This window comes from Cupressus sempervirens, chromosome 11, assembly GCF_028749045.1.
Source record: "Cupressus sempervirens isolate cs-2001-9-10 chromosome 11, ASM2874904v1, whole genome shotgun sequence".
NCBI lineage: Eukaryota > Viridiplantae > Streptophyta > Pinopsida > Cupressales > Cupressaceae > Cupressus > Cupressus sempervirens.
In genome coordinates, this window is record NC_143128.1 from 750701511 (window position 1) to 750724028 (window position 22518).

Sequence of the window (22518 nt, forward strand, 5' to 3'; positions counted from 1 at the left end):
CCCATTTGAGTTATCTCCTCAAATGATAGTGTCTTTTTTCTTGTTGATGGGTGTGGCGTTCAATAAGATCATTAGAGGGATAAGGTCCATGGATAGCTCAAAAATTTCATGCTAGCCTTGACCAATTTTGTAATCACTAACTTCCATGCCAAATCTTCCTATGCATTGTTCTGCCCATCTTCCATAATTGGGGTGATTGATAAGAGGTCCCTGACTTGTCTAGTTATCCTACCAAAATAAGATATTATCCCCTTTGCCAACCTTCCATTTGGCCTTTGACTTGGCTAGGGGTCTAGCCTTCAAGATCCCATTCCAAATATAGGACCCTTGGGGAATCTCGCACTAGTACATTTAAGACCATTTTTCGACCATTATTGGTCAAAATTTTGACCCAATTTTTGACCAAACTTCGACCAAATTTGACCAACCCATTGGTCAAAATTTTTTCGGTTGAAATTTTGACCAACCCTCTGGTTGGTCAAAATTTTGACCAATACGTTGGTTGAAAAACCTCCATAGCCATGGTGCAAGTTCTGTCAAGAATTGGTCAAAATTTTGACCAATGAAGGTAGAAAATTTTGGCCAATAAAGGTAGAAATTTTGACCAATGAAGGAAAAAAATTTTGACCAATAAAGGTAAAAAATCTGACCAATCAAAGTCAAAAATTTTGACCAATAAAGGTAGAAATTTGGACCAATGAAGGTCAAAAATTTTGACCAATGAAGGTAGAAATTTCGACCAATTAAGGTCAAAAATTTTGACCAATGAAGGTAGAAATTTTGACCAATAAAGGTCAAAAATTTTGACCAATGAAGGTAGAAATTTTGACCAATGAAGGTCAAAAATTTTGACCAATGAAGGTAGAAATTTCTACCAACAGGTAGGTGTATATTTTTTTTCAGGCATTCTATAAAACAGTCACATGCCTTGCGTATGATATTACGTTTTGCATGCATCCTGAACTCTCATCTGGCTGATGATGGATTAGGGACAGTGATCTAAAACCATGATGCTAAAAAACACACACAATCAAATCCAAAACGAAGTTGCATTACAAATGGATTGTGGAAATCTGATATTGTTAATTTTGCATGCATGTCTACAGGACAAATATATGTTTAAGTTGTGATTGTCCTGGTAGACATGCATGCAATTTTACTAATATCAGATTTCCACAATCCATTTGTAGTGCAAGTTCATTTTGGATTTGATTGTGTGTTTTTTAGCATCATAGTTTCAGATCACTCTACGTAATCCATCATTAGCTAGATGAGAGAGAGTGCAGGATGCATGCAAAATGTCATATCATACGTAAGGCATGTGAACTATTTTATAGAATGCCTGAAAAACACTAACAGTAACTAATATGAAAAATATATAATTAGTTATATGATTGAGACAAATCATGTACTAGTGAGTTGGTCAAAATTTTGACCAGAAAAATTTTGACCAATGGGTTGGTCAAATATGGTCAAAAATTGGGTCAAAAATTTGATCAATGAAGGTCAAAAAATGAACCCAAATGCACTAGTGCAAGTATGCTCGCCAAGTTGACTCTTTGAGTTCGATCATCAAGTCACCCCACCAAAGTGCCTCATCAAGGTCAGTCTTTAGGTCCACTCATCGAGCTTTCTCAGCAAGTTAGCTCACCATGTCACGTCTCTAAGTGACCTCACTAAGTCGACTCACCAACTTGCCCCACCAAGTTGCTACTTTAAGCCCACTCACCATGTTAAATTTCCAGGCCGACTCCCCAAGTCAACTCGCCAAGCTGACAATTGAAGTATGCTCACCAAATTGACTCTCTAAGTTCTCTTTCCAAGTCTGCCCCCTAGGCCAACTCTCCAGGTCAGCTCACCAAGTCACCCCCACCTAGTCACCTCAACAAGTTGACTCATTAAGTCAACTCACAAAGTTGACTCACCTAGTGGTTTTACCACCTTGCCCCAGCAAGTGGGCTCACTCAGTGTGCTTATGAAGTTGCCCCATAGAGTTGCTTCTCTAATCTTGCTCACCATGTAAACTCACTTGTTCGGCATGCCAAGTTGACACTTTAAGTTTTCTCATCAAGTCACCCAACCAAAGCACCTCATCAAGGTCAGTCTTTAAGTACACTTAGTAGGTCAGCTCACCAAGTTTCTTCACAAAGTTGCCTCACCAAGTGGCCTCAATAAGTCAGCTCACCAACTTGCACCACCAAGTTGCCACTTTAAGTCAACTCGCCATATCAACTTGCCAGGCTGACTCCCATAGTCATCTCACCAAGCTGACAATTCAAGTACGCTCACCAAGTCAACTCTTTAAGTTCGCTCACCAAGTCCACCCCCTAGGTCAACTCTCTAGGTTAGCCCACCAAGTCACCCCCACCAAGTCACCTCAACGAGTTGACTCTTTAAGTCAGCTCACCAAGTCTACTATTCAAGTACATGCGCCAAGTCGGCTCGCCAAGCCCACCAAGTCATGTCACCAAGTCAATTGTTTGAGTACACTCACAAAGTTGACTCTTTAAGGTTGGCTCACCAAGCCAGCCCACCAATTCATGTCACCAAGTCACCTCACCAAGTTGGCTCACCCACATGTCCCACCAAGTCCTCAAGTCTGCTCGCCAAGCCGACAATTCAAGTGCGCTCACCAAGTCGACTCTAAGTTTTCTCACCAAGCCCATCCCCTAGGTCAACTCTCTAGGTCAGCTCACCAAGTCACTCCCACCCAGTCACCTGAATGAGTTGACTCTTTTAGTTAGCTCACCAAGTCTACTGTTCAAGTATGCATGCTAGGTTGGCTCGCCAAGCCAGCCCACCAAGTCATGTCATCAAGTCGATTGTTCGAGTATGCTCAAAAAGTTGACTCTTTAAGTTTTCTCATCAAGTCGCCCCACCAAAGCACCTCATCAAGGTCAGTCTTTAAGTTTGCTCACCAAGTCAGCTCGCCAAGTCACCACACCAAGTTGACTCACCTCTCACCTCACCAAGTGGACTCACTAAGTTAGCTTGCCAACTTGCCCCACCAAGTTGACTGTTCAAGTATGCTCGCCAAGTTGACTCTTCAACTTCGGTCATCAAGTCACCCCACCAAAGTGCCTCATCAAGGTCAGCCTTTAGGTCCTTTCATCGAGCTTGCTCACCAAGTCAGCTCGCTATGTCACGTCTCTAAGTGGCCTCACTAATTTGGCTCGCCAACTTGCCCCACCAAGTTGCCACTTTAAGCCCACTCACCATGTTAGATCGCCATGCCGGCTCCCCAAGTCAGCTTGCCAAGCTGACAATTGAAGTATGCTCACCAAGTCGACTCTCTAAGTTCACTCACCAAGTCTGCCCCCTAGGAAAACTCTCTAGGTCAGCTCACCAAGTCACCCCCACTTACCCCACCAACTTGCCACTTTAAGTCGACTCACCATGTCAGCTCGCTAGGCCGACTCTCCTAGTTAGCTCACCAAGCTGACAATTCAAGTACACTCACCAACTAGACTCTTTATGTTCGCTCACCAAATCCACCCCCTAGGTCAGCTCACAAAGTCACCCAAAACTAGTGCTTATTGTGAACAAACCAATCTGGATCATAAGAGAAGTGATTAGAGATTATTATGAAAGGGTGCGACTGAAAAGAGAGATAATTCACATCATTTACGACATGACTAATCATTTCAAATGAAAGCTGTAAAAAGGTAGTTCTATCATTCAACTCAGGATGATTGGAAGAACTTATTATATTTTGTATCTCACAATGATTTCTCTTTAAGAGAGCATATTGCCTTTGGCACCCATTCAGTGCAGGCATATAAAGTCTACCATCAGAAATGGCATCATCTTTGAGTATATTTATATTGTCATATCAGACAACTTATCACATTATTTAGAGCATAAATATAAAGTTATAACAGAGACGACCTGCATATTTGTAAATTCTTACTTGTATATCAGACACAACAAATAGTACAAGGTACTGAGAATTTCCTCAATCATTGCATGTAATTTCCTATATATCAGAAATAGCAAATATATATCATCTTGATTGTTATGCAATCATAATTATTTTGATCTGAACCATACTATATATGCATTTGGAATTAAGAATCATTCAAATATTACTTTAATACAAGAAACTATTTCTATATTCATTGAATTGTGAAGAATTCAAGTAGTATCTCATAATTAGAAACATAAGGAAATTACAACCACCAAATTATGTGACTGAGAAGTGAGTCTGCAGAGTCTGCAGTTGCTCATTTTACTATAGACAACATTTTCCTAAGAAGCTTTACCCTAGTCAAGAATTGATACTCCAATGACACATACTCACAACCACTAGTTTTCTGTCCACTAGGGTCCCTGCCAATATTTGAAGGTTGCATATGATGCATGACTACTACTAGGATTTTCTGCACAAAAAGAAATTCATGTTGTCATAAAAGCTATTGTCTAGTAACATCCTAGCAAATCTCATGCCTCTAAATTTCTAATGATGTTTGTATATGTCGGATCCCAATTGTGACAGTCGAAAATAACACACTACATATCTTCCTAGAATGTTCTTGATAGGAAGAGATCCCCTATTTTAAAATAAGACAAATCAGAGTCAGTCCATTTAAAAGTTAGATATACAAATATAGGTGGCACACAGTCTATTAGAAACTTAAGCTTCCACTCTACTTACCAAACATGAGAGTCACAGTTGTTTTTTCGGTTATCGCCCATCACAAAAACATAGCCATGAGGCACATGCTGCAAATGGATATAACATGAAATGTAGAGATTTTAGTTAACTTTATTGATCATGAAATCAATGAATAACAAAAGGATATGTGATGTGTGAAACCTCTATCTTTATGGATATTGTAACTTTAATTCCCATATGAGTATTTTTTCTAGTGTATCAAATTATGTTAATTCATCAAGATTCAACTGCGAGGAGGGTTTGAGTCAAAACTTATACATTTAGCATATTTTGCAGTGGGACCATTGTCTTCTACACCCAATATAACATGTCAACAAGCTCTACACCATATGCAGCAAGAACATAAAAATATAATTTCTTAGATTCAATCAACACTAAAGAAAAATTGCATATTTAATTCAAACTACTTTGAAGCCTCTATGATAAACTTGTAAATCTTTAAATGGCACTACAATTTATTACTGAGAGACTTGGTCTAGAAAGATAAGATGGATGACTGAATAGATTTTCCCCAACTAACAATTTTCTTTTCTGAGACTTCAGGAAATGCTATCAAGATCCTTTACAAATCAAAATTGGGGCAATTATATTATTTGATGAGAACCTGACTTTGCCCTCAATAATTAGACATTTTTCCTTCACAAACTCTTTACATTCTCAATTTTGACTCCTTAAACATAGACATAGCTCTGATTTTCATTGTTTCCCACATCAAGGTAACATCAATGGCCATAAGCAATGATGTTCAAATTAAATTTAAAAAGGACCAATAATTATGGCAAGGTATTTAACTAAGTCCAACCCCAAGCCTTCCTCCAAAAAAACCTAATATGACATCCATAACTTGATTTTGGAGTAAAAATAATGACTATTACAGCACTATATATTTCTTTCACAAACAAAATAGCAACAAGATAGGTACCAAATGATAGTGGTCATGAATCAATTTGTTAAGATGCCAAATGCATCTAGTCACCATATACTCTAAAAGCTTAATTGCCCTGAGACAAGATTCATGGGTAGGAAAATAGCCAGTATACAAATTGAGAAGAACTGAAATATTAGGCAGAATCTACAAAATAACATATCTGAGTACCCCATGAAAAGTAAACTAGATTTCAAAAAGTTTTCTATCAATATGTATGGCATGTGCCATATAGAAAGCAATGTAGTAGCATCCCCAACACAAGTGGTAATTCTGTGGGAAGGAACACTGATATCAAATATAAAATTTGATAAGAAAGAGACAAAACTCATTTTGATATTTCTTATGAAGGCTTGACCATGAAATCATAATAGGGGAACCCATATCAATTGGACCATCAAATTGTGAGAATACTTGCTCAAATACCCAACAAATCAAAAACTTTTCAACAAACTCAAACTCTTTGCAAAAATAAGGTTGGGGACTTATCTAGGCATGTGTGCAATTGTGTTAACTAATCAAATATTGTTATACAAGAATACATTGCAATTTTGGCTTGCAGAAGAATATTAAATGGGTTGGTGGTAAGAAACTCTTTCAAGTTACTCCTGATTACATGTATGCTTGACTACCCTCTGTGGATTGGTGCAATTAATTGAACCTCCTATGAGGTCTTCATGATTCTAGGAATGTTTGGGCTAAGAGACAAGAATTTGGTCTAATTATCTACCTAAAAAAGTCATTTTTTCAAATATTTTTTTTTCTTAATAAATTGGTTGTAGGGGATAACTCTTCTAAGTCTATCTAGATGCCACATTATCTATTGTTGTGAATAATGTGGCAATGCAGGTTCATAAAGATAAAGATGATGGTAAGAAGTTTTGTCCAGATGGGGACTCCTATTCTTTATACTAAGTGTCAGAGAAGTCTTTCAAAAGGTGTAAGTAAATGTTAGAGGTATTATATTTGAGACAAACTCTATTCAAACAATTTGATGCACCTTAGGCATATAGCTTGTGCTAGCCCTTGCAAAGAAATGGTTATTTAAAAATTTTGAGCCAATGATACTATTGTAGACTTAGAAAGTATATGTTGGTTTTCTTAGATCATATTTGTACAGAATATTCCTTTGCTTCAACTATTTTTAGTTGCAGAATGTAGCTAGGAGTAGAGAAAAGTGACATCACTAACAAACAAAATAATCTCAATATATTTTTCTCTACATGGATGGTTCCTCAAATGTGATGATCCCTCTCAATATCTGCTATAATTTTTCTTATCATTTTGGTTTTGAGTTATTGTGATTGAATATTCATTAAAAACATATATTAAAATGCAAGTGCAATTCTGTTTGACAACAAAAATGAACAGCATATATCTTCACAATAAAATACTGTTATAAAGAACATTAAGCAGATATGAAGCTTCTAAATATAATGGAGGTTACAGATCTACTATAACAATTCTCCCTTTATATGAAGTTGTATATAGATATAAACATTATAAGAAATTAAATATATTATTCAATTACTATGAAAAGAAACATTTCACTTAACAAAAACTAATATATCAAGTACCTCCATTTGAAGAAAAATTATCACTTGTTGCTCAAACATCATGGATACTTAATTGATGAGTAAGTCTTGACAATAAAGATGCCTATTTTTTGAATCTCTCACATTTCATTTTTGCATTCTGATCTTCTTGGAGAAGTTCTTCAATCTTTGTTGTACTTTGAGAGCTGTTTGAAGTAGAATTGAAAAATAATATATGAGGAACACAGAAAACAAATATAACTAGTACCATGGCCATATTAGCCACATGTAATTAACCTTCACCTGACAAAGCTATAAAGTTGAGTCAGCATTTCCTCTTTGGCTTTCTCAACTTGGCAGAGCACCACAACCTGTCAATCATTGAAGGACAAGTTAATACTCATGAGAACCATACAGAAGAACGCCTATTTCTATAGTGCTTTAATGCAAGGATGTTCTAAGGTTCTTACTTTGGGTACATTTGCAGCAAGACTATTCAAAAAAACTTCCACATAACCACATACTTCCTGAGACATCAACTTCAACTCCTCCTCTGGATCAACTGGTCACCTGGCCATTGTATCCTAATTAAAAAGAACATGAATAAATTGAACATTAGCTTTGCCTCATTATTTAATTTGTGTCTTGTTAGACAAATTAAGATGCATCATGATCAATCAACCTAACAGAAGGAAAAAACCATTCCTAGCATTTTCATTAAATAATTAATAGAAAACCAGCACAAATGTTTTTTACCACATTACATAAGTTTGTTTTAAGAATGCAGACTATAAAGTGTAGAGCTACTACAATTTTATTGTAAAGCAACTATGAGAAATAAATTGGCACATTGTTGAAAATTCATCTAAGCTCCATATGAATGGATATTCCTAATAGTACATGAGTCTGTGTCTCATCTCACATTCAAACTCAGTGACCTTCATTACCTAAGTTGAATTCCTTCTAAAAGGTAGCAACTAAGAGATAAAAAGATTTGTATGGTTGATAATTGACAATAGTTCCATAGGGCAGACTAAAGGGGAATCTATTTGTCCATCTCACATTCAAACTAAGGTTTTCCATATCATCTCCACAGTTTCTATTTATCACTTCGGCTAAGATATATTATAATATTAATGAAGCTGCACAGACCATAGTCAAGGTACCTGGTCCATTAAGAAATTTATCAAATTAACTAAAACATTTACAAGGTAGTTATCTTGAACTAAGATACATGGCATGTACATAGGCAAAGATTTTTAATTTTTTACATTAAGCTTCTTAACTATAAAGGTCAAAACTTTGCATGGGTATCCTATACTGTATTTCAATATAGTTATGCTTATATTGAGCTATCTTATTATTTTAGTTAGATACCTAAGTTACTTGCGGCAAAAAAAATGTCTTCCAGTTGATGTCAAAAGCATTGAAAAAATATGCAAGCTCATCATCCTTTATCTACAAGAGTCATTCGATGAAAATTCCTACAAAAATAACAAAGTTCCAGATACAAGTAAACAATAATGTGCTACTCATCTTGCATACTATGCCTTCCCACACTTGAGATATTAATATCTTTAATTTATGAAATAGTAAATGCTACCACCAAAATCTCTTCAAATTCTCAAGCTACCAACTAGTAGCTTGTATAATATTTCTGCACTTCGATTCTCATTCAGCCACCTCAAGCTACAAGAGCCTCTTCTCATATAAAAAGAATGTTGCCTTTAAAAAATTAAATCATGCCTCTCAAAGCTTGATTCTATTCCAAGATATGGCAGCCTCATGATCACATATATGTATGCCATAGAGATGTGTTAAAGAGACATCATACTAAGACAGCTTTGTAGTCTACTACTCAAACCACAATAAGGTCTCACAAACAAAAGATTAGACTTTACTATTAGAGACTAAAATTTTACAGTAAAAAATCTGACTATTATACTTACAATTTAATAATAGGATGAGCCACGACCACTTAAGTATCCACCACCCATGCCACAACTTGAATACAAAGATGAGTAAGAACCTCCACCAATCTAAATACAACAAGAACTAGTTAATATTGTTACAAAATTAAACAAATCAAAACAGAAAGATATCAAGTTACATAGATTAGCACCGCTAGATGAAAAATAGTCAAACACATCACAACCTTTGTTTTCATGCTAAGAAGATGCAGCATAGGAGATGAAAAAATAAAGGAATTAAGTCAGTATTTATCTTCATCAAGAAATAGGCATACACATGGTAGTTTCTAAATTGTAAATTGTGTTGTCTTCAATCAGAGGTTGATGTGGATTTTGTTTATGGATGCATAAAAATCATTACAACTACCAACAAGAGGAAAGGAGGAGCTCAAGTAGTTCATATATAGGCTTTCATCAGCATCAAAAACTTTATGTTGTATGGGTAAACCATTCAAAGGGATAGTCAGCATGACATCTTCAAACTAGTCATCATGTAAATTGTAAAGCAATAACCATCACAAGATTATCCATGATCAAATGGTGAAGGATCCTCAGTGTGATATCTAGTATTGAGAAATCATTCCTAGATGAAGGAAAGTACTCATATTAGAGAATCACAACTATGGATAAATCATCATTTAGAACTATTTTCACTAGTAGCTAAGATATCAATCTGCATCATACATGGAAGAAGTTGAAGAGCAGTCAATACACATCAACATCATGAGAAGAAGTGATTTGGTTAATGAACCAATTACTGAATCAATATGGAGTGATACATAATAGCAAATGAGGAATCCATAATGGGTATTCCGGTTCCCAAGTGCTGATAAGTATGATAGCTACTATGAAGACCAAAAACCAAGTGATAATTGATCAATGATCATATTTATATCCAATGATGGTCCATGATTACTATGTAATAGGATGATACACAAATCAGGAGAAGTTGTATCAATAAATATAAATAATCAAGAGGACATCAATCAACATATGACTGAGCAATATTAAGCATGCAACACTCATAACCGATACCAATATGGAGGAACAATAATTATGTGTTGATAATTATTAAGTGAAAAAATGAAAAAATTTGAGATCTATTGAACCAATGAACCATATTATTATACTAGCTCATAGGAATTTCTAAGGCAATACTCACTCTTCTCTTTTCTCCATGACTAATTCCTCTCAGGTGCCAGATTCCTATGGGAGTGTTGGCACATTCCTAAAGACCCATATAATATCAACCAATCAGCAAGCCCTTTGTAATGAAACACATGGGCCTTATATGACCAAATCAAGCTTAAACTAGATATAATGATGCCTATAATCAGGCCTACGATGAAACATGAAGCTCAAAACTTGAGATTGCAGACTAAAAATTATTTAAACAGCCTCTTGATCTAATGAATGGACCTGATCTAATTAGACAAGTCCATAATTCAATGTAGAATGGGCTTGATTAGGCCCCAATAGTTGACATACAGGCCTAATTAGGCCTAGATCCAAGTGGCTAGGGCTTTAGCATATAGGGTGTGAATTTGGGAACATATACCAGGCTAAGTTTGAGACAAAACTAACCTCAAAAGGGTAACATGTGGGCCTCGGCCCAGAACATGAAACATATAGGCCTTAGCCACATGAAATAAGACCCAAATTTGGGCACAAAATTCATAAACAAGGACCTAAACCAGATCCAATCCAAACATGTCGCCTCAAATCTACAAGGCGGATCCTAATTGGCAAGGTGATGGAAAACTAAAAGTTTACCAAAACAAAGAACATTTTTAAATAGAAGAGAGACAAGGGATGGAAAACTAAAATTTTACCAAATTATGGTTCACTAACATTTATAGCCATTGTCTTTCACCATTACTATGTCTCTATTGTATAGAGTTGTGAGAAAAACCAGTTGAGTCATTGTCTTTACCTTCGAAATTCCCCTCACCCATGGACTTACTTGGAGTAATGTGCACATTTTTTAGGCTAGAAATCCTACTTCCAATGCAAGAGGACTTCTCTAAAGGTAAGTTGAGCATTCTGGACATGGGCATTAGAGCTAAGTTACTATGTTCCCAGCTTGACTTTTGACTATATGAAATGATTCTTGAGACAATTTGCCTCAGAATTAGAGAGAAAATTGGGACTTGAACTAGAGTTGATAGTCTTGTTTCTGGCACAGGCATCCTTGAACCTGAGGAGGAGCATCTTGGCAGTCTCTTTCTCCCTCAAAAGGCAGGCTGCTTCATCCTTTGCAGTGTCAAAGGTGCCCAACAAACTGATCTTTTGAATGTTGTCTTCTATCTCGGCAACCCATCTCCTTGATGGCCTTTGTCTAATAGTAAGACCATTAGTTCTAATAGAAGAACCATTTCCTATAAGAAATATGTGTTGACACCAATAATATCATATCTGATTCTCATCACACTGAATATATATGGTTTAATCTTCAAAACATTTGCGAAGTTCAAGGATTTCTTCTTCTGTCAATTCAATGTTTCCTTGTTTAGCTTCTTCTTAATCAGAATACCAGCAATCTGTTGAAGTTAGTTTCTCAGTGAGATATTAGATGATACACATTTTATTATCCTTGTCTTTTTGGCCCACTACCAAGAAATCTCTCTTCCAATAGTGGTAAAACTTTGTACATCCTGTGCAGGGTTGACAAAGCAACGTTTCATAGACCAAAAAGCATGTAGAAGCCCAAAAACAATTCCATAAAGGAAAAAGCATTCCAGCCTAGCATGTATAGAAGATATAAAATATCAATTGTGAGCTATATTATTTCTTGAATTTCTAGAGGCCTGTATGATTTACTCTATGTTCTTCAGATTCGTATATTTGCACTTGTTTTTCTCATCAAATTCATTCTTTGAATATTGTGAATAACCTTCTTTTCTTTGCACTTAGTTAGAGCGGCATCATATTGTTGGATTAACTATCAACATTTTCTTTTAAAATTTGTGAGATGGTTTAACTCTTTAAGTTCGCTCACCAAGTTTGCTTGCCATGTCGGCTCATCAAGTCAACTCACCAAGTCACCCCTCCAAGTCCCTTGAAGCAAAGAAAAATTTGGTGTATTGTGCAAGTCTAAATAATGCTATCATTTTATATTTATAAAAACACTTACTTGGAAACATAACGAAGTGTTCTCCCCTTAGATTACTTCCCATTTAAAAATGCAATAGATATATTTATCAACAAAGAAATAACATCAACAAGAGTAACCATGCCATCTCTTAGCATTCTCAGTATTGCCATTGGCACATAAAGAACTGGGCTACACTTCACAATGCCAAAACCTTGAGCATAATTCACTGTGAGAAGAAGCAAGTTATGCTTCCTTGGCAGGTGTTAGCTAGCAATCATTTCATATAACATCTTATAAAAGAATTCCTAAAGCTAACCACATTTTGAAATGAGATAACAACTTATATATATCATTTAAAACTAAATTTATTCCTATTTGTGCATAACATTAGCAGGTTAGTGTTATGCCAAGAGAATGGAATTTATGTATCCTCTTGACTCTAACAAAGACAAAGGGCCATTCTTGTCACTCTTTAGAGGTAAGCCATAAACTCTAAAGAGACACTAAGCCAAAATTATTGGGCACACAAAGGTCAAAAAACATGGCAAATGTATAGGACAAATAGAGTCAACTTTTATGAAAATGATAAATATCTCCCATCAACAATTGAGAAAGGTTCAAAGCACATGCCTCCTCATACAACTTTAATATCATTTCTAGATGAGATGTTACCATAGCAGAAAAACACTTAGCTACTACCCTCTGAACCTTCCAGCAGATATCCTCATCATCGCTATATTCATTAGCACTCTCTCTACATCAACAGAATAGTATTCACATGTTGGTCATAAAATTCATAATTACATGAAAATAAAAGACACCATTGTGCAAAAATTAAATTTTCTCAAGCAAATAATTATCTTAAGCAATTTTAACATACTCATCCTCCTCTCCATTACTCTCTTCTATATCTTCTTCCATATTATTAGTTTAGTTTGGATCATAGCTTATGTAGTCCAGAGCAAGTTCCAAAATCGTATGACAATAAACAACCACATCTCTGGCCCAACATAGGAAAAAAATCTCCAATGCCTGCAAATTGCATCTTTAAGGTGATTATTTACAGATTTTTGAATAATCAGGGTTTTCTATTTGAAGAATGAAATCTGAAGATGCATTTCACAAAACATAAATATACTTTCAATATAGATGATATGAACTTTTAAAATGGAACCACTAATGTTAACAAATAGTGTGAGATGAAAATACATAATTTCTCTACAACCAAACTCTTTTAACACCTGCAAGCTATATTCTCTTAGCTCCTCATCAGTTTCAGATGCACTTTTACAATAGTTAATAAGTAGGGGAACAGTTTCATTTAGATGCGGTCCAAACCTGTACCCAACAGCTTGACTGCATGGGGAAAGGACATATATTACAATAAGACTATAGCTTATATAGTTAAAGGCCATTGATGATACATTGATGAACATGTGGAGTACCAGATTAAAAAATGGAAACAAAATATAGAATAGCATTTTTAAGTAACATAAAATTTCACAAATATTATATTGTTTTTATATTTTCTATATCAGTTACAATATTCAATTATTTTTCAAAAGGCCTTCACATTTTTAGCTTCTAAAACGATTTTTCCCATAAGAACCAACCATTAACTACCCAACACGGCAATATATTATTAGTAAGTAGGAGATATTTTCCACAGCAAGTCAAATTATGATATTGCTATGCGGAGTCAACTTTGTAGATTTTAAGTTAAACTCATTGACCCATGTTTCATGAGTAATAGTTCACAAGGACTCATCTTTCATGAGAATGAATGGAACACTTAGCACTCATTGCAATGAGATGATGCTCATAGGTGGTGGATAAGCTAATATTATAATTTATTAACTATAAACTAACACTATGGATCATAAACAAACAAAAGCCTAGTAGACTGAAAATGTGTTCTTAGCAAAAATAGTTGTCTATTTATTTAATGTGACAAGAATGTATTTAGATCCATGCATGAGAATCTCAAAAGAAGTTCAGCCTTCACTGTTTGACTGTCATGGCTATACTAGGATAACTATGGTACAAGGGGTGAATTGATAAATGTGTCCCTACAATTGGGACTGACAATAGAAACAAATAAATAAGCAATATTTGAGAGAGATTTAAACAACATAGATCACCTGGAAGGCTCTTAAGGTTGGTGCTAGATGACAAAATCAGAGGTTTGAAAAGCATAGTTGAATTACTAGTCACAATGGGAAATAGAGGCTTGTTGCCTACCACTTGGAGAGCTAATGTGGATCCAGAATTGTAACATTTCTTGTTCCTATACATGTGATTTGAGATATAAAAATGCCTTAATATTGACTATGAAACTCAGTCTTTGCTTCTTTATAGTTAGTTCTGTAATTTATATTGCCAAAGCATTGATGACAAATATCATTCAGTGTGAATCTGTAATTTGCTCAAGTAATCTGGTTCCAGATGTTTGGTGTAACAGGATCACAATGTACTAGTCATTCGAGTTCTTAGTTTTAAATATTGGAATCAAATTAAAAAATCAAATTATAGTGTCATTCAAACTTACCATATCTAAAGGGATATAGTGGCTGAAAGTGCATATTAGATTCATGGCATTGAATATAATGGCTGGAAATTGCATATCAAACTTGTGTAGGATAATATCAATCTTTCTGTTTCAGATCATACTTCATATCATACCTTAAAGTGGTCATTTACTAGTCCCAAAGTGGTCTACAGAAGCCTACAATAGCTAGCTAACATCTGGATGTGATACATGTTGATTATATGGCATTAAAACCTATGGATTGAATTGTTATAGTTTGATTTGTGACTGATAATAGGTCTTTAATCTCTCTTTTCAGTCTTAGCAATAAAAAATAAAGTCATATTTTGCCATATCATTTAGCTATACATGTTTTCATTCATTGCATAGTCATTTCCTTTAATCATTTGTAATTTGTTATCATAAACAAGTATCAAAGTGAACTCAGCTAAAGTCAGATCAAAATTGCCAAACGTAGAAACATCACCATTCCTAGGAGTCCAAAACATACATCAAACAAAACAAAATGGAAAAATTGGATTGGGTTTGGGTGGGGATCTTTCACAATTACTTATTGATGCTTAATCTATCTTGTGGTCTTGAGGATTTCCAAAACTTCACGGAAATCAAACTACCATGTTTGAATTAGAAAAGAATCGGTGTATAAAATAATAGCAATAAAGAATATAATAGAAAGTAACTGGTATGCAAGTATTCTTCTATTAATCTACATATAAATTTTTTAAGAAGATGCAGTAGTAATGGTCGTCCCTCGTCAAGTATGCCAATCGCGAGATGGATGGACTAAGGGTTCTACTCAGAGGCTCATTCCATGCCCTTGGCCTTGGTTGAGGAAGAATATCTTTGATCCTCTTAACAAGGAACATAAGATTAATAATTATTTATCTAATTTCTATCAAACATCATATTTGGGATCAATTTGAAAATGTTTGATAGAAAGATGCACCAGTACTGGTTCTGTCATTAAATACAACAACTACAAGATGATAGATGTCCTACCATTCTCATGGCCCAAGGGGCCATATGACTTGGACACTCATTATGTGCCCTTGAGTTTAATTGAGGAGGATAGTCTCAACTCTCCCAGCATCCTATCAAGATTTTCCACCGAATTCCTAATATGGTCAGCTATTAGAAGTATGCAGTGAAATGGATACAAGTGAATTTAGGGTGTTCTGTTTTCAATATCATTTGTATAATGATCATAAATCCTTGATACAATTTTCTCTAAATTGAATTTCAATTACGTATTTTATATATAGAATACTATTTATAAATAACTTGTGTTGTGGGACTTGTTATTTTTGGGCAAAATCCAATATATCCCATAAAGAGATCATTATGCTGCTTGTGCAGGAGCCCCATCATTCTGAAGAATCATACCATTTTTGGTAGGCACCTAAAAGGAAATTTCCATAAGGAGTTGATGCCTTCCATTGGTTAAGATAAAAAATTAAAATAGATCTTTGAGGAGTGATTGCAGAAGATACTTGAGCAACTGTAACACAATTATTGTTATTTTTTGGAAAGCCTTAAAGCATCTACAAATGTAGCAAACTAAGGCAGGAAATCACATTTTAATATGCAATAACAAACAATTCATGCACTCTCTCAGGTTACCATACTCAAGGCCCTAGAGCCAGTGGGCTCTAAAATGACAAATAAAACTTGAAACTAAGAACATGCAGCATGAAATTAATTACTAACTAATGTCATTATGCCAACATCACTGTTGCACTGCATCCTGGAATAGTTTAACAATATACACTACTTCCAAATGGCATTTAAAATATGCGAGCTAGAACGAAAATCTAGGTAACAAAAATGAGGGTCAATCTCAAGGTCAATGTTTTACCCTGCCATTTGGCAGAGTCAGTCAAATATATTCAACTTTCCCTTGAAAAACATGAGATTTGTTGAACATCCTTAAGATTCATTTTTTTTTTCCCTTACCTATAACTCATGGTATGCAGAATAATATTGTGGATATCTTCCATTTGACCCCCCAAAAGCTTCTTTCCATGTATCTATCAGGACCAAGATATTTTCTCTAACATTTAAATCAGGCTACAAAATAAAATAAAAATAAAACCCACATAAAGGATTGCTGAAAATATGCACTAAGAGCACAAACTGAAATTTTTTTAAGCTACAACTCAAAAAAACATGTGCAAGTTACACAAAAGCTTTTTTTACAGACCTTTTTCTTTACTATCTTGACCATTTCATGTAGCACATCTCTCTTGGCAACTTGCAAGTGAACAGTATCACCACAATTTTTTGTAAGTGTCTCTAATAGCTGCAAAAATAACCAGGAAAATATTAAATCAAAGTTATCCATCAAAGTCAATCATAAATGAATTCTTACTATAGTAAATTTTTTGCACTCAGAATTCAACCAAATATCTCAGTAATGATAACTTAAAATAAATCAAAATGTATATAGAAATTTATAATATTATTCAATACTAACCGTCAGAGAAAGAATTTGGATCTTAGGATTCTTATTGGCAATGTGTTTCTTTATTGCTTTGATTACTTCCTTTGCTTGTCTATTCCAACACAATCATATTGACCAATATAGACCCTTCGTTACTATCACCATATCTAAATGTCCATTTATAAGAAAGAACTTAGAAGACAGAGTTGTTAACCTGCTTTATAAAAACCATACCAACATCTCTTATGCGAACTCTATTCATATAACAAAGATGGGATTACATTCTCCGAACATGGACTACCATTAATACATAATACAGAGCAACTACCAATCAAATAATGTCAAATTGGATTTACAAAAGAGGATAATAGTGCATCAATATTTGCAAAGCATAATCAAGAAATCTGAACCTAAGGTGGATTAAAGCAATTTAGCATGATTCTATGCCTTGTAACTCAGAGATGAAGGTATTTCCAAATATTTTTTATGACTTCTCATGTTAGACAAAAGATTATACAGACACATCTTATAAATATAGCCAAGATAGAATATATGACAAAAGGAGTAAGATTTCTTTGTGCCATTCAAGGTTCTTGGATAGGCAGCATGAATAAAATGAAATGCTTTCATTTCCTTAAAAATTCTTGAAATCCATGTTTGATTGTGACTACCATACATGTTAATCTGAGCATGCCTGGCTCCCAGTTACTTCTATGATATAGTTTAAGATTAGTGCTGTAACTTATAAGTGGTGATGTAGATGAGCAAATTTGGATGACATTTTCTATATGTTAGGTGTTGAGAAGCTTCACTTTACAATTTAAAAAATGGTTCTACCATACATGCTATTTTATTTTGTGTCATCTTGGAAAACATTGGATCATTCATGTAAACAAACCTAACAAGCTCTCTTGTGTGTTTATACTTAAGTTCTAACGTTTCTTTTCCAGCCTGCACTAGGAGACTCTTCTGAAAAGTAATTCAACATTATAACATAATTATGAGCTGTGGAAGCATCAACTGTATCAAATCCTTACATAGCTGAAAACTATATAAACCATCACTGAAAAGTGATCAATATTACTCAAAAGATGCATTTGTTAAAACCATTGATTGATCAAAAGATGCACATCTTGTTTCCAACTCGTACTGTTTCCATTTCTTAATCTATTAATTCTCTGAGCTTGATTGTTCTAACACCGTGCATAATGCTTTTATTGTTCCTTCCTAAATAGGCTTTGAAAGGTATTAGAGAGAAGGTGCATATTATAACTAAGTTTGGATTGACTTGGAGTAATGGAGAATTTGGTGTGAAGGGAGATCCTGCATATGTCAGGGCTGCCTGTGAAGCAAGCCTCAAGAGGCTTGATATAGACTACATTGATCTTTATTACCAGAACAAGGTGGATATTACTATACCCATAGAAGCTACTATAAGTCTTCGGATTCCAAACCCTTAACCTTGCACCAAAATACTATTTTGTCATGGTGCTGTAAGTGTTAAGATTCAAAATTTGTACTACTGTGAATAGTTTTTTATTTTAATCTTATTTATAAAATTTTGGGCAATGGTTTTTCTCCAAAAACTACATAGTTGAATCTTGAATTTGATTTGATGTGAGAAATATAATTTACATATCAATTCTTGAGATTGATAAGTATGAAATATTTTCTACAGCAAGTCAAATTGTTATTTTGCTACAAGGATTCAACTGTGTGGTTTTCTAGTGAAACGCATTGACACAAGTTATTTTAATAGTGGTTCACAAGAACTCATTTTTCATAAGAATTAATGGAACACATAGTACTCATTACATTTAGATGATGCTCATAAGGTGAAGCATTAAGCCTTTCCAGAAGGTCACTAAGTGCAATACTACAACTTATTGTCATGAGAGATGAGTTCTTATAAGCTAATGTAACATGAGTCAATGAATTTGTCTCAGAAAAAAAAAAATCAAAATTTCAAACCTCTAATTTCACTAGAAAATATGTGTCTAATAATCAAGGTTGTATGGCTTTGGAGGGCAAGATTGTATCCCTCTGGCTCTTTACCGACGCCTAGCAAAACATAAGAAATTTGATAACAAGCAAATCAATTTTCCTTTTATATAGATGGGTGAACTAAAGAAGTTGGTAGAAGAGGGAAATATAAAATATGTGGGTCTATTTGAAGCCTCTACTTCAACAATCCGTAGGGCCCATGCAGTGCATCCAATCATTGTTGTGCAGCTTGAATGGTCTCTCTAGAGTAGGGATCCTGAGGCCCAAATTATTCCCACCTCTAGGTAAACATTGTGACAATATAATATCTCAACAGTCAGTGATTCAATGTTTACTTTATAGATTGCAGAGAACTGAGAATAAATATTTGTGAATTGGGTTCACAGTATATACCAAAAGTTGAAGTTTCTAATAAGATTTTTTTTTAACTTTGTTCCATTTGAACTTAGATAAGGAATACAAGCTTACTTATATTTATTTTATTTCATTTTATTCCATTCATAGGGAGTTGAGGATTGGGATTGTTCCATACAGTCCTTTAGGCATGGGTTTCTTCAGCACAAAAGGAAAACTTCTTCAAAGTGTGACAGATGATGACTTCGCAAGGTAAAGGATAGGATTTTTTTTTTCCATTTAATAATTGTACCATTTTAAAGATGATCTGATGTTGAGTTCAAACATTGAGACTGAAAAACAAAGTAAAATCTAAACAAAAATCTACATGACAAGACTAACAATAAAGGTAAAAATTAATTTTATTTGATTTTGTCATTGTTGATTGTTTCATATCATAATAATTGATCTGTTAAATAGGGGAATCTGAGGTTTTAAGGTGAGAATCTTGAGTGGAACCAAGATCTATTACTAAAGCTAAGTAAGATCAGTTTAAGAAAAGGGTGCAGCCCAAGCTAGGTTGCTCTTGCATGGGTTCAAGACCAGGGAAATGATGTTGTGCCCATTCCTGGAACCACCAAGATGAAGAACCTGGATGATAATATCTTCTCTCTCGGTAAAATTGACAGCAGATGACATGAATGAAATCAAAGCCATCTTTCCTGTAGATGTTGCAGCTGGAGATCGACACAGAGTTGTTGATTTGCAATTGACCTGAATAAATTCAGAAACGCCCCCATACAACACTCTCCATTGAATTAAAGCACATAAATGTTTGTGTTCCAGAGCAGAACATTTGTAATTGAGCTAGATGAATAAAGGGCTCTGAAGAGTTAGTAGCGTTAAAAAAAAGAATCTAAATAAATGGATTTTTTTGCCTTGTACTATATCAGTTATAAATGCTTATTATTGAAAATTTATTATTTTTAAAGTCTATTAATAGAGTATTTTCAGAGCCTATTAATAGAGAGCTTTTGGTAAATGACTCTATAAAGATTTTTATAAACCTGGTGGAAATATATTTTGTTAATAGTAATGATACTGGCATTTTAACACGTATGCATGACAATATTTATGGACTAGTGATAAACCCAAACCCTTCCAGATGGATCTTAAGCAGGAGTTAGTAATAAAGATCCAATAAATGAGTCGTAATGTCTCCAAGGTTCTCTCAGAGACCTCAATATTCAACCATTGTTACTCCACATAACTTGTGGGCTTGGACATCAGGATAACAATATGTCATTTATTATCAGTGCATGCCAAGGATACATTAGAGGTTTTCACCCCATATGTCAACAAATTCACGTTTCAAAGTAGATAATCTAGAGTGTCCATCCGGTGCCAATTCATGTTTTATTATCAAGACAAAGCACAAGAACCCGTAGCTACAAATAAATCCAAATTTCCTTGAATTTCCTTGAAACAATATGATACACACTCAAAGAAGTGGTATAACATTGAATAAGACCCATATTACATTACAAAAACCATATAAAAATCTCAAAGTCTTTCTAATACAAATTTCAAACTCGTTTATGATCATATTAATTTAAACAAAAATAAGTATATAATGGTAAGAAGTTGCATGCAGAAATTATTTATAATATTGCATTCAAATTCATTGATATGCACAGCAGTAGTGCCATGTAGAGTGCGGGAAGGGTCTATGTTGTATGGGTATGTCTCTCTTGATACAGAGGTGTGACTCCTAAGAAATAAATGGTAGCCCTCATTCACTATGTTGTGTACACAGATGTCACTTTTCTTGATACTTTAGAGTCTTAGACACTAATAAAATTATTGTAGGGAAAGTCAGTCAACTTACTAAATCTATTATGACACCTCCATTCTAAACGGCATTATCATATTAGACTTTGTCCTCCAACGTATTGACAAAATTACCTTAATATTGAAGAATTAATACAAGTGATGTTGCAGGTGTACTGGGATTGCTTCCAAATTCTGACTCTTCCAGAATACCACTCTAAATATATAGTCCATGTCTAGTTCCTTTGTGCTCATTCCATTAGGAAGACTCCAGTCAAAGGAGTGAACCAGCGAAGCCAAAATTAAATGAAGCATCTTATCAGCCAAAGGAAGCCCTAGGCATATTCTTCTCACTACTCCAAATGGTATAAGTTCAAAATCTTGTACCTTAAAGTCCATAGTAGCTCCCTCTCCCTCCAAAAACCTCTCTCGCATAAATTTGGAAGGCTCCTTCCAACACAATAGGATCCCTCACAATCGCCCACACATTAACCCATACTTGTGTGTCTTTGGGGATCACAAACCCCCCATTTCACAAGATCTTGATGCTTTATGAGGGATCAAAAGAGGACCAGGAGGATACAGTCGAAGCACTTCTTTCACCATTGCATGAAGGTAAGGTAGATGATCAATATCAGATTCCTCCACTCTTCTAATATGACCTACAACCTCCTCTAACTCCCCTTGGACTTTTTCCATTTTATCTAGATTACGAATGAGTTTTACCATTGCCCATTCTATTGTTGCACTAGTGATGTCAAAACCAGAAATTAACAGATCCTACATTATCAAAACACCCCATCCTCATTAACCAATGCTGCCACTCTCATCTTTAGCCCTAACTTGGCCTCCTCATTAGCAGATGACAACATTGATTGTAAGGATTTCATTAACACCGTCGCTGCCACACCCATCTCCATGCACCCCCTATACATAGATGCCCCTTTCTCAAAAACCTTCGCCTTTGCCTCCTCCAGCCTATGAAACCCTTCCTCCATTTTTGTCCTTAGCAACAATGAGTTTTTCCCACTTTTTAAAAAAAATTAACATATGAAGCCCGTGTTGGTCGAAAATTCGACCAACCTGGGCATGGATTTTTAAAAAAAGATATTTTTCCTTGCATATTTCAACCAATCTAAAACATTTTAATAGATGGTCAAAAAA

General features: G+C 34.8%; 1 pseudogene; it reads left to right on the top strand.

Annotated features, from left to right (window-relative positions):
• LOC149531778 (putative aldo-keto reductase 2) overlaps nucleotides 1-20302 on the top strand; it is a 140091-nt pseudogene extending 119789 nt beyond the window's left edge.
• Nucleotides 20303-22518: the final 2216 nt, after the last annotated feature.